We start from the raw sequence: 14,695 nt of genomic DNA, 5'->3' as shown, positions 1-14,695 counted from the left end.
GGCATGGTGTTATTGTAGATTGGCACACTGATGAGGCTAGTGACTTAATCAGAAAACATGGAGCACTAATACTGCCCTGTGGTGTATTCCTGCCAAGATGTAGTCTGAAAAACACAGATAAGGGAAATCATATGTGATGGATATCCAAAGAAGTTTTCTTAGCAATAACAAGCACATAAAAGCTCTCCAACTGATGCTCTAACAAGGAAATAGTTGATGAGAAGTGCTAATAGCACTGAAGGAGTGAAATCAGAGAGAGCCTCATAGGCAAAATAAGTTACATGAGTAGAATAAGTGTATGTTTTAAGCAGTTTCCAGATTATCTGGGAGTTTGAAAACCTTGACATAAATGGCTTTCTTGACATTGGCAGTGTACCTTCTGCTTAACAACACCAATGCTACTCCTTTGTATTTTAGCAACATTTCAGTGCAGTTAATAACATAAAAGAGCAGTCACTGTGTGCAATTGTGCATCACGGTCACTCTGAAGCTCTAGTCACACCTGATCATACAAGGACTCCTCTTGACCCTGAAGGGAAATGAAGGGCTCGGGAGCCTGGAATCTGCATGGTCTTGACGGCAACGGCAATGGCAGCATGCTGGCTTCAGGCAGCTGGTGTACGAGATCAGCTGTGGGGTGCTGTGGGGCTACACAACTGTAGGCATCGGAGAAGGACAGATGTGAAAGATACAGTTGTACTTTCCTGTCTGAGGATGCCCCTTGGCTGCCTAGGAACCTCCACAGAGGTGCGCACAGTGATAAATAAGTGTGAATCTTACATACCAAGCCAATTGCAAAACATTGGTTTGAGTGAGATATACTGCTCCAGAAATATTCTCAAAAAATTACTGAGGTATATCATACCTCTTGGTTTAGTGAGTAGCTCAAGCTGTCTGACTATGTACGGGATCCCAGGCTCTCCATGTTCTCAATGCTTTTCCAGTGACCACAACCCAGACTTCACCACCCTTGGCTACTGTGGGTTAATACAGCTATGTCATGTTCAACCAAATCAGCTGTCACATCAGCTCTCCATTTTCATGCAGACAGCCAACAATAGTTATTTCCACTTGCAGCACTCACCAGCTAAATCAAATTTTCCACTAATATTTTAACACCAAGGTCATTTTGTCGACAGTAGCTAAAGGAAGCAAATTCTGAATTCTAAGTAAACATTTTCTATCACATGAATGGGATCCTTTTGTTTACGCAGTTCACACTTAAAGCACCTCTCTCTAACAAATAAGCAAATTTGTGATTTCTTTTCTGGTATGGACGACCTATCTCACATTGTAAGCTGCTTCTTTGACTGCATCCCACATGAGACAATATTAATTTAACATTGCATCTTTCTACAACAGCACTCAATCATTTCTAGGTATATGTATATTTTTTACTAATTCAGTGCCTGTGACTGGAAAGTCAGATGATTTCCTACTATGGGAAATACTAATGCCCTGTTATAACAATGCTGATTGCATTACTGATGTTGGAGCCGTGCACAAAGCAAGCATTGTGCATTTTTTGTCAACATAGGAATGGTAAACAAAAGACCAGATTCTGTTTAAGCAGATATATACTAGTCGTCATTTTAATGTTCTGCCTGACCGTTGCTAAACTTAATGATAAGCAGACTACTAAATTAGGTGGGTGTCTCTTAATCTTTTCTGGCAAAAACGTTTCGCTCGGTATAAATAATTAAATGCCCAAACAGGGATTTCAGTTTAACTATTCTGTCTCCCAAGCGAGTACCTTCCCCAGCTAATCTCACTTTCTTTTTGTGTGACCCAATAGCATTTAATTATTTATGCCAAGCAGAACAGTTTAGCTGGGAGAGATTGCAATAGCGTGCCTGTCTACCAGCGCTCCACAGCTCACAAGTCCCCATGCACCCCTCGGGGTGGAAAGTCTACACGGTCCTGTCCCTGCTTCTGTGTGGGGAAGGTATGGGAAGAGCGGTCACACTGCATGTGTGGGCTTCCCCACCGCTGCTGGGTGTAAGGTGGCATCACATTCCTTTTATCCTACCATAAGTTTCTGCACTGGGGCCCAGAGGCGAAGCAGCCAAGGTTTGTGATACCAGTTGTGCTCAGGCACAAGCTGTTGCCAAGGATGGGTATATGCACGTGTAGAGGCAGCAGCATAGGTACCTCGGTGATTTCATGGACAGAAACATGGACTCTGAGAGAACTGACTGGCTTCTGTGGTTATGCGCAGCCAAGCAGCAATGCGGGGATGTAAGACATCTGTCAGACATCTGAATCCCCCCGGGGATCTGGCCCATGACTCGTAACACTGCTCAGATGCTGACTCCAGTGTATGTTTTCAGCATGGGCCCTATACCATGAGTAGCCACCCAAGCTCATTAGGGGTGTTGAATGAATTAGGTTTGGCTTGACAGGTGAAGAAAGATGATTGTGGCCCCTTCTCAGACATCACTAATCTTATTTATCTAACCTGTCATATACAAATATTATCAATAACATTATACTACATCAGTCTTGGCGCAATAGAACAAAAGTGAATAGAGCTGAGCCAGAGAAGGACAGCAGCTGGCTATGTACAGCCATGCAGTAGCAGCATTTTCTGCTTCCATTTATGTTACATGAACAGCTAGTTTATTTTCTAATTTTCTTTGTTCCCTTGCAGAGGAAGAGATCAAAAGACAGCAGACAAAATGACCCCCAGTGCTTTAATAAATTGATGTCTTTTTCAACATGAACATTTTCGTGGCAGTGTGCAAAAAGTCTCAGCACTGGGCTCTTTGGCACTTTGGTGTTAAAAGAGAGAGAAAAAGAAAAGGGATTTTGTTGTGGCTTTTTTTTCTCCTTTTCTCTTTATGCTTTCTTCCCCTTTGCCTGGTTCTTGCTACCTAACCATCACTGCAGGTCTGTTGAATGCATCTAATGAAACTGTTACTAATACATTATGTCTTAACATGCCCTCTCGTAAAAATACTGAAGTTACGAAGCAGAAATCTATAGGGCCAGATTGCAATCCACCCTGTAAACTCATTATACAGCAAGGGAGGAAGGAGGGAGCTTTCTCAGGAGATGCCTCCTTCCCTTCCTGTGAAGGGGGAAGAGGAAGGAGTGGCTGCTCCGCATGGACCTGGCACGTCCCCATGGATGCAGCCCGTGCCAGCGGGTGGCTGGCACAGCTCCCTGCGTGATAAGGGATGGGGCAGCCATCATGCCATTGAGCTTTACAGGCTGTTTTTTATGAACAGACCTCACAGATCTGCCAAATCCTGGCAGTGCCTTTTGGTGCTGGGCCAGGGGCTGACTAGCTGTGCTCCTTGCCCCAGGGCCACGCTGATCACCACAGGAGGCCACAAGCTCTGCGTAGTGCATCCCCTGTGTTTGCAGGGGCAGGATGTGGCCGCACCTGCCTAAAAGTTCCCACCTGCCCTTGTGATATGTGGTCTGGCACCCTGCCTTGGATGTCCCTCCTCCCAGTGGTTGGTGTGACAGAAGCGCACGTCATACGTGGGAGCCGACCAGGGAGGGAACAGCAGGGTTGTCCTGCTCCATGCTGCAAGCAAGGGGCCTGTGCTAAAGGCAGCCCGAGCTCAACCAGCACGTCTCAAACCTTGCTCAAAGGCTGCACCCCAAACGTGGCTATGTTGTGTAGATGAGGGGCAAGTTCAACTCTGTGCACCTACCCACCATGCAATATAGATGCAGTAAAGGTAGCTCTATATAAATAACATTTAAATAAAACAACGCCAAAGACCCTGAGCTTGCAGTTTTCTTGCATATTCCTCCTTTCACACAGCACAACAAAGAGGCGACAGCTTCTGCATGTCACTGTGAATAAGGCTCTGTAGGCACAGCCCCCACTTCCTCCATAACAGAAACAAGAACGAGCCTAACACTGGAGTTAATTTCTCTTTCCCAATTTTCAGCTACGGGGAGAGACCTGAAAATCGGTGGCATGTGTGTCTTCATGCTGCCCTTCTACAGCACACGTGAGAAGACATGTTGCTATTTACTTGTGAGGCAGTAACACGGATTGCAAGCCTGCTCCCCCCTCCCTGGAACACCTATAAGGCGGGAAATGCAATTAATTCTGGAAGGAATCCTTCCCGCTGGCAGGCAGCCAGAGATAGCAGAGCCGTAATAGCTTCTGGGCAGCCACAGCACAGAAATTACAGCCATTCACCAAGGACACTCCCTCTGAGCTTCTGCTTTCTTGAAGTAATTGCAAATAATATGACTTGGATTCAGATAGCTGGAGGGGAAACTCAGGCACCGACGAAGCATGAAACAGCCTGGCCAGAGACCTAAAATAATCCTGCGTAAAAATTCACAGCTGCCCGTTGTTAAAAATAAAAACAGGACCACCACCCCCTCTGCTTTCCCTCAATGAATTTCCTTTTGTTCCCCTGCCCCCCGCCTGCCCTGTCCTTCCTGCCTGTCTGCCTGCCTGCGCCCTGCCAGATGCCCTCCCTGTGCTCCTCAGCACCCCAGGGACAGGGTGACGCCGGCGTGATGCCAAAGGGTGGCTGTGTCCCTGCTGAGCCAAAACCGTTGCTGCCTCCTCAGGGATGGACTGTGCTGTCCCGCTGGTGGCAGTGGTGGTGGCCCATCATACGGGCAGCACCCAAAGTTGCTCTCATCACCAGTGTTTTGGGCTCCTCTGAGCACAGGCAGAGGGGGATGTCACCTGCTCAGGTGTGAGGTGTCTGGCTTCAGAGAGGTGGTGTGGACACAGCCTGTGCCTCCAGTCAGGCCCTGCGTGGTCTCTTCTCAACAGGTTGGCTGGTGTGCAGTTTCACAGACAACACAGTGTTTGGCAGGAGGAAAATTCCACATTTTTATTGACTTCCGATCTTCCTTTGCCTGAAAGGTCTCAGCAGAAGAGAGATTCAAGACTTCGATATATTTGTTTCAGTATTCCAAACTGAACATCATGGCTAAAACACATGATGGAAAGCAACCAGGAAGATGCAACAAAATCCAGCAGGAATTGACATTTCACTGATGGACTATATTCTGATCCTTTTTTCTGTAGAAATACATCACTACATCTTGCACATCTGTAGCCTTCTCTATGCAAAAATAGCTCCCAAAGGCAGGGCATCATCTCACTGGACATGGCCAAAAGCAGTGCAGACATCTAAGCCTGAGCTGGGTCACAGCCAGCAGAAAACCGGTTAATGCCACCAGTGGAGCACTGGCTACCAGCTCTACAGTGGGATCCACTTAATCGCCCAACGACTCACAAGGCACTGGAAAAAAATTACATCTGCCGAACATCCCTTGCAGCCACAGGCAGTCCTGCTTAAAGCAGCCCTGGTGCCGTCCTGCTGGGCAAGGTCAGGAGAAGGTAAGGTGCCCACAGGGAGAGGCTTTGCGCCCTGCTTCCCTGGGACTGCCCTGGAGCAGAAAGCAGGGGGAAAGGCTTATTTCAGAGTGATATGTTTGGTCAAACTCCCTCTTTGACTTCTCAGGAGACCACTGTGCTGCACCTCTTGTCCTCGCAACTTCTGCCTGGAAGCCACCAGGCACAGCATGTGTTCCCTGCCTTCACATCTGCTTCTTGAGGTGCAATAATGGTGCAAAGGTAAAGAAAAGAAGTGGCTGGAAGAGCGTATTTGGAATAAGTAAGAAGTCACAGACTGTATGTTACCCAAATTAGAGTGGGTAAACTCTTCACGAATTTTTATCTATACTGTTGTGGTACAAATTCCTTATCTAGCAGGCAGTCTGAGAGATGCTGGTCTGCCTCCCTACCCACAAGTCTGGGTGCTGGCCCTCCACTTCCCCATGCTTTGAGCACCTCTTTACCGCAGAAAGCAAAGCCTTCCTTTTCGCCACTCCACTCTACAGTGGCAGATGACATGCACGAGACAATATATGTGCATATGCAATGCACACAATACACATATATCATTGCATACACATGCCCCACATAGCAAACCCAGACCCAAGGCTTACATAGCAGCATGAAAAGTAAAAAGCTCTTGATACAAATAATATATACTGTGCACATTTCTCTGAAAGAGCAAAGTGACTTACAGTGAGCTCAGATTTGCCTTTACAACTCATCTTTTGTATTCTCTGAGTCCAGGGGCCCTGGCATAACTCTCCCCTCTAAATGCAAGCTTGTCTCTCCCATCCTCCTGGCTAAGGCTTCCCAGTTGTTTCTGGGATCCTTCCTTCTGATTATCCACTCACACCTCACTTTGTGCTGCTTCTGGTAACTTTCCACTCTTTTAAACCACACTCCTCTCACAACCTGGAAAAACTGGTTTGTGTAAGCTTTAGGTAACCCTTTGTGCCAAGCCTATTTCCAACTCAATAGTTGAACATTATGGTCTAATGGCCAAGGATTGCTCCCAGCAGAGGAGTTAAAGAACATTTGGGGGGAAGAGAAGAGAGGGAAATTCAGACTCGCAGTTACATTTGGCTGAAAACTTCCTGTAAAGTTTATGTTAAGATTCATATCATACATTTACAGGGAGTCATTTGCAAGGTAGTGCACCAGGTGTACTGGCGTGTCATTACTGGCTAAAAAGCTTTTATTCGGCTTGGAACTGTTCCAAAACAGGTGACTGATGGCTGTTACTATTAATACTACTATCAGGGACAAGCCGTGCACTTGCAGGATAGAGGCTGGAAGAAGTCTGCATAAACTGTGTGGAATGGTGCCAGCAGAGACGGAGTCTTGCTGTGGTTTAGCACTCCTGAGCCACTTGCCTTCACTATCGGTACTTAAACACAAAGTCTGAGTCAACACTAAAAATCAAACAGAAATGTTACTGTATTTGTTGCCTTGGTCAAACAGAGACCATTTTTTACCACAGTTTGCATCATTGTACAGGCGAGCCGAGCTCCCTGTGTGCTTGGCTACAGCAAAGCAACCACAAACCCGTTCTTCTGCTGTAGGAAGCCGAGTGCTCACAAGGAAACACAGCTAGAGGTTCACAGGATGTTGGTAAAGGGATGTCTGCGTGGGATGCAAGTGATCTACAAAAGGCTACAAACACACTGAAATCAGGCAGGAAGCATCTGTGGGGGTCACTGAGGAGCCATGGAGAACCCAATCCATTTGACGTTCTCTCAGACATGAAATTTTTAAATGAAGTATAGGGCTGGCTTTTCACTAAAAATATTTCTACCTCTCTTTCATTTTATTCTTCTGTCATTGGTACTGCAATTGGTCGAGTTAGGTCCCATGTAAATCAAACTGTCTTCAAAACTAAGGAAAAAAAGAAAAAACATTTTGAGTCTGAAACACAGGAGAAATCTCTGCCCTGTACCCTGTTAGATGCTTGAAGTTTGAGTGCTTTCAGTCTCCTGAGAGGCCAATGGCCTGGCATGGAGAAAGTGGCCTTCAGATTCCTCAAGGGAGTGTGATTTGGAGGAAGTCTAATAGCTATGCAAGTAAACTTCCGTGAAGTTCTCCCAAGATATTTCAAATTGGACACAAAAATAAGTGAAACCATCCATTCTTTTAGCCATTCATTTTTTTACCTTTAGACTCTTAACCTCTCCAATTTAGACCTTTTCAACAGGTGACACCTTTATAGGCTCACTTTTCTTCCCCATTCTGTCCCATTTTAATTAAGCTGTGAGAACAGTCTAGGCTAAGCACCAGCACAGCCCACAGTCCACTCCTGATTCTTCCATGGAGGTTGACCCATCAATGACCAGGCTGTAACCATTAGTACTTGACTCTCATATTTTTAATTCAAGTAAAATGCCTTGACATTTTAATTTCTTGATAGTGGTGATTTCTGTATTAAGTAGTACTGTCATTGCTCAGGGATAAGCTGTCCTTGCTTCCAGTGCAATTAATGCCAGGACCCAAGCAGCCTTTACCTGGGAGAAATGGGAGATATGACCTGAAATTAAGGCAAAGAAAATTCAGGTTCCCGACTCAGTTATGAGTGTAAACCATTATCTAGAAATGAACAAAGATTGCAACAAACAGTAAATCCCTAGTCCCCTTTAAAAGAAATCTGGAGAAGGCACCAGAAAATGTATTGCACAGAGCAAGCCTAAGCTGAGGTCAAGATGATGAAGTACATTTTTCCCTTTCTCACTTCCGTGATTCTGTAGAACATGAGATCACCTTCCTTTTTATAAATTATATAAACTTCTGCATTGACTATTGTTTATCCAAGGTCCAAAGACTACATGTTTCTCAATATTGATCTTAAATTAACCCCACGCTGTGAATGTGTCCTAGATTTGTTCAAGTTCTCCCATTTCTTATTCCGTGATTAGAACCGTATCAGAAATGCATTTTTCTCCTTGGGTATAGTGATTTTGCTTTGCATATATAGCAACAGTGGCAGTATCTATGACTTGGCGTGTTTCCATAGGATGGAGAGTTTTATACCTCGACTAAATAAGTGGGAGGAAGTTGATTGACTATATTCGTTAACTGGTATTTGGACAGGACACCTGTGCCCAGGAAGTATTAGGCAGCATAAACACAGAGATCAGACACTGAGATCAGGCCATAGCAGAAGAGCAACAAAATGATCAAAATCATTTTGGAAACCGAAGGTGGTCATATTAAAAATCTGGAAAATAGATTCAGATCAGGTAAATAAAAATTATGCTGAGTAAAACACTGTTCCTGTAAGCTAATCATTTTGGTTTTGTTGTTGTAGGGGGGGATTCTTTGATAATAGGACTCAACCTGATGTCGGTAAATGCAGTTTCAGTATCTGACCTATGTTAGCTGTTAAGCCAAGGTGGTGACACAAAGGGATGGGCTGCACTGCAAGAAGCATCTTGCAACACAGCGCTCAGGATACTTTCGTATCAAGATCAAAGGCTTTAGCTTCAAATCACAGGCTACTCATTTACATAAAAGATGTCTTGCAAAGAAGTCTTTACTTATTCAGTGCTCCATTCATTGTATAGCCTGTTACCGTCCTTAAAAGTACAGGTTCCCATGATAAGCGTTTACAAATATAGCTAATTACTAAGATTCAATCATTACTGTATTTAAAATACTTCTTCAACCAGCAGACTAAGAATAATTTACAAATCAGTATTCCTTGATCTATTTCAGTATCCAGCCTTTACGAAGCAAGGCCATTGAACCTGAAATAACAGCTGGAAGACTTTCAGCTCAGTTGCCAAACATTGTCACAACTGCTAAGGGCTATATTGACACAAGAATGAAGTGCCCACCTATCCCTTTCTACTGACTGCACACTAGCTGCTAGCCAGGCAACCCCAGCCAGTGGACAGGCCAGATGTAGTTTGGGAACAATAGATGCTAGTCTGATGTTAGCCACAATTGTCCTTAGTGCCCCATCAAAGCATATTTGACTTGTGCCGGAGGACCATACCCCTTTTTGCTCACAAACTGTGCAGCGCTACTGCAGTTGGGTAGTGGAAGAACACATACAAACAGCAGGATATACATTGAATATCTGAAAAGGCAAGCTTGGACCAGAATAAAAAAAAATAGCCACATTCTTTCCATGCATGACATCAAACCCCAAAATGGAATGTACCTTTCAGAAATGATCGTTTGCCTTTGTAGAAGTACATTTTGAGTCTCTCAAAATGCTACAGCCAGACTGAAATTCTAGAGATCAGATACAGTATCTGCTGTCTTAGTTCTCTACCCCATTCATGGATATACTTAAACGTTTAAAAAGCTTGTTTATCAAACCTAATATTTGTGATACAGGGCACTAGCTTAAAATGAAAGGCTTGCCGCCATTCACAGAACAGCAACTTGCAGAGCCCTCTTTATTCAGTGTTTCATTCATTATGTTGTGCGCCGTAGTCATTACAGGCAATTGTCTGCTAGTGCTACCCACACCTCAGCTGTTTGTGCAATATGAGTCACTCCCTGCGAGCTGCAATTCCAAGCAGAATTCCTTCATCCTGCAGTAACCACATACTTTGTTCCAGATTACCCATTTTCCTTGGGAGTAGGCAGAATTAGTAAAGTGTAATTAGCGATAATGCCATTTTTCCCCAGGTTGATATTTTTTCTTAAAGCATTTATTCTTTCCAGTACCTTATATATTACATCAATAAAGATGCCGGAGCACTGAATGTAGCATGTAATAGGCACAGATCCCTGAAGAAAGATGTGTCTCTCCTGCTGAAAGGAAGAATATTGGCCCACCAGAGTTTGATTCAACATGTAAAAATATTTCTGTACAGGTATCGTGCAATTAAGTCTAATTCCACTGCTCTCTTGTGAAAATAACTTCCTACTCTATCAGGAGGGAAGAGGTGATTCTGCACCTTTCTCCTTCTCTGCCAGTGCTGGGGGACAATGCGGGAGGAAAACAGACAATGCCTTTTCCTAAAACTATCTATTTGCAAGCATTCATTCTAAAAATCTGGGTGTTGGAGACAACAGACTATCAGGCAGTTCATCTTTGGTGTCTGCTATTTTCTTTTCTACCTTCTTTGCTGCTTTCATTTCTGGTTAGATGTCGCCTCTCTCCCTTTCTATTTGCTCCAAATGTAAACAAAGTGAAAGGATTTTTTTTTTTTACTGAGCAAATAATTCCTAACATCTCAAATAAATGGGAGGGTACCTTTTCCTACTTTCCTCATGAGTAGAGCAGTGTAAAATACCTTTACATCCTTCTTGAGAAGCCACATTTCAGCTCTTTTATGATAATCTGACTCAGACTCAAACAGTATATAGATTTATGTGGAGTTAATACACATTGTGCCTCTTAATCCTGGCATCTGTCCTCACACAGATGCTTTTGGACAGTACTCTTTTAACCCTGTGGGGAAATTACAGAAAATTAACAATGGCTTTATACGACAAGCCAGATACAAATAACTCACAGTGCTCAGGTGAGCTATGTGTTTCCTTGAGCCTTTTTTTCTTTTTCCTATTCTCTTTGCTGCAAAAGCGCTATTTGAAAGACAGATTTGCTCATGTGAAAACCTGGGAGCAATGTGCTCCCGGGTGACAAAACACACCCACCCTTCTGAGGCGGCTGGGACTGGCTTGTGAAAGACACTGCACTTACCAACAGATAAGGCTGAAACCCAACCTGGAGATTTGCTCAAAACAAGGCAAACTGAGAGCAAACAGCTCTCATATTCTCTTCCAAAGCGTCAGCATGACAGGAGGGGCAGTGCTTTATCCGCTGTTGATCTTGAAAAGCGTGTTGGCTGCAGAATTGCCCCAACTTCATAAATTTGTTCACTTTTTTCCCCTCTGTCAAATCACCCACGGTTTTGACACAGAACAAGCATGTTCAGCAAGAACGGGTGGCTTTTACCAGTTTATCTCACATTCTAAGAGTTTACACTGTTTTCTTCTTTATTCCTCTAAGGGAGGGTGGCAGTGCCTTGCAGTTAGAAGCAGATTCAGAGAAACAGAAGAATGAAGGAGGTTTTCTTCCCAAAAGTCACTTCCAAAGGAGAGTTACAGCTGTGCAACATGCAGCTAAACCAAGTACTCCACCTCCGCGGACAAAACTCCTGCTGTTGCTGCTGCCACCTACATGGCACCAGGCTGGCAGAGCCACCTGTAGAGCCTGCCCGGCCCACTCGTCACTGCCAGCGTCCCCTTCTGTGGACTCTGAAAGCAGAGGCCCCCAGCCCAGGGGACAGGTACTGCCTGCCACCATATCTTCACAGCTCCCCAGAGAAGCACTCCCTCCAGGCAGCCCTAAAGCGTGGGGGAGCATCAGCAGCAATGGGGCTGCATACCATGGGGAACTGGCCTGCTCCCAAACGCAGACAGGATCATCCACCTGCAGCCCAGCCTGTCATTACACCAAGATTTGTTCTTCTGGGAGCTAAGGTGGTTTTGCTTGTGTAATGAAACCAAGCACAAGTTAGCTCTTCTGTTCAGAGCTCCTGAGGGGTTTCGGTGCTTGCCTTATACCAGGTTCACCATGTTAATCAAAGCCATAAGCCCTGCCTGTGGCACCTTTTGCCTTTCTTACCTTGCAATTGTATTACAGTGCCCTGGCACAGCTGGGCTTTGACCGCAGGATAGCCAGGGGCAGGTACTGCATGGCAAAAAAGAGACCTTTTTCTATTTTGGCATGGAAGAGAAAGCAGACTGTAACTTGGAAAGATTTTAATCTGGAGAGTCACTGAAACAAAATCCGCCCATGTAATTACAACTAGTGAGTCCTGGCCTGGCCAGGGACAGATGGGAGGGACTGGACGAAGGTCTGTGGGCTGAAATTGTGCACTGCAGACAGATGTGTGCCAGCTGCTCATGCTGACTGGTCTGGGTGGTCCCTGCCGGGTCGCTTTTGTGAGGAAGAATTGTTGGATAAGTCAGACATCCTCTGGTCACACCTCTTTACAAAGAACACGGTTTCAAACCTCCTTCAACCAGCCCTCAGCCGTAACAAGCACTTCCATCTTCACTTTCCCAAGCACATATTGTCAGTCCTGGTCCAGGCAACGTTGGTGCTTATTTGTTGTCTCTCTGTTTCCCAGGGGGAAAATAACCAACCCATGCCTCTTTCCCTCTTACTGCCTTTCAGCATCAGTGAGACCACAATAAAGATTCAGGAGAAACTTTTAAGCTTAGGCAGCAATTTAAGTGTATTTTGGCTAAAGGCCAAGCTGGGCATGGAGGGCAGGATTCCTCTACCTCACTGCAGACGTTTACAAAGCGGGTGCTGGTATCTGCATTTGTCACGTTGACTCCTCTTTATAGCAAACGGAGAGGAACAAACGTTTCCAGGGAAGGATTCATCTGACCTACTATTCCACTGGCCTATTATATATGAGATTAATCACACCCTTGAGGTGTACTTCTGTCCCTGTTTGCAAGGGGAGCCCAGGGCGAATAGCTCAGCTGCTTTACAGACACCTAAGGTCATCTGAAATGAATGTCTGCTAAGGAAGCAGGCCTCAGATACAGCAGACCTGGGATACCTCTTACCTACCCTGATGCTGCTGAGGTGTCACCTTTTTGTATTTTGTTTATGGTCCCATAATTTGCTCTGTCTATTCAGCCTGATTTGAACACTACTAAGTCTCTGCCACTTCCATACTGCTATTTTTGTGTCCCCCTACAGAGAAGATTGCATTTATGGACAGGGTGAAATGTCTGATCCTTACCTAGACAGACTTATGATCTGGTGGCATATGAATGTTCCTGGGAACAAAGAATGAAAGGTAACGAGAAAGTGCAAAGCTAGCCTGGTGATTACTAATGTATCAGGTAACACAGCACAGCTGGTAGCAAGCGAGAGATGTCCCCTGTGTAACTAATGTCTGTCCCTGTAAATAATCCCACAGGGAAAGGTCCTCTGCACCTAAAGGCTTCTCATTTCTGCCATTTACACTGGTTGGCTCAAGAAAACATATTGCCATTCCTGACATACCTTTTACCGTGTGTACCCTCAGGCCGTTGCGGCTGTAATGACACTGTATTACTGCTAAATCTTTTGGATGTGACCACACCCCCAGCGCAGGATCTTTTTCTCAAGAGCAGAGAAGATGGAGGAAAACAAATGACACTCCCTACACAACCCTTGCAAGGAAAAGCATGTGTGGAGGTGATACTGGAGGAACAGCTAGGGCTCGGGAGAAGTAGCAATTGCAGGTAGAGGCCTCTCTTCATCAGTTAATTCACTCAAAAGAAGAAAAATGAAGAAACACTCAGAGGAAAAAAAAAAGTCGCAGCAAAGGCTGGGAGACGTGACATGAGGGAATCAAAGTGGAGAAACTTTGACTGATGAGAGAAATTCACTTTTCCATAAACTCAAGCCCATGATGCTGGAAAACTTCTGCTCGGGGAATCCTCTGATACAGTTCCTGCACTGTGCAAAGCATTGCAAAGACCAGCACCACCAGTGCCCACTTTGGGGGAGCATTTCTGATTGTGCTTATTCACAGCAACATCAAGGGACCCCTTTAGGGTAGATCCGTAGTGCTCCATCACGGGTACCACACACAGGAATATAGCAACTCCTGCCCTGGAATAGTTGCATTAATACTGCAAGGGAGAGTAACATGGGCAGGAGAAAGTCCTGATTCATCCTCCAAAAGCAGGTCCTTTACCAATGCTGTGTCCCAGCTTCAGCCACTTTCTCCTGTTCCCTCTGCAAGCTGTTCCTTGCTCCTTGCTGTAAAGCCTCCCTAGGACTTGAGAGGTGGGAGTGCTGCAAGAACACAGCCCGTTGTAAAAGAGTGGCCACAACAGCTAACAAGATCAGGCTCCTTAGGCAAGGATTTCTCTTCAAGACCAAGACTTTTAAGCCATCTTGCAATAAGCTGCATTGGAAAATATCTGATATTTCCTAATAGCTTTTTCTCAACACGCAGATTGTTAGGTTTTAAAACTTTTGATCTTGCTTGATTATTTGTTTCCGTTCTACCAGAAATTTTATTCTGGCTCTTCTGTTTCTGAAGTGCTTCTTTCTGACAAAACTTCTCCCTTGATTTCACACACATCCTTCCAACTCTAATCTCTAAATGAATTTTGATGCAAGATGTTTTTATTTGCTGTTGTATATAAGAGTCAAAGGAGTGAATGTGTTGGGCTTTCTTTTCTTTCCTAAAAAAAAAAACCAATTCAATACAACTAGATACGGGTTTGTGTCTTAATGGAAATTCTAATGCTTTGAAGAGCTCTACAAGAGTAGAAGATGTAATCAGTAGCCACCGAGAATAAATGTTGCTTGTAAATAACATCATCCTGGGCAGTTTTCCTCCTCCCAGGAATTAGAGAGATAGCAAGATGCAGTCCTGTCTCCATAAA

The sequence above is a fragment of the Numenius arquata genome, chromosome 1 (genome assembly GCF_964106895.1).
Source record: "Numenius arquata chromosome 1, bNumArq3.hap1.1, whole genome shotgun sequence".
Lineage (NCBI taxonomy): Eukaryota > Metazoa > Chordata > Aves > Charadriiformes > Scolopacidae > Numenius > Numenius arquata.
Note: the sequence above shows the minus strand (reverse complement) of the source record.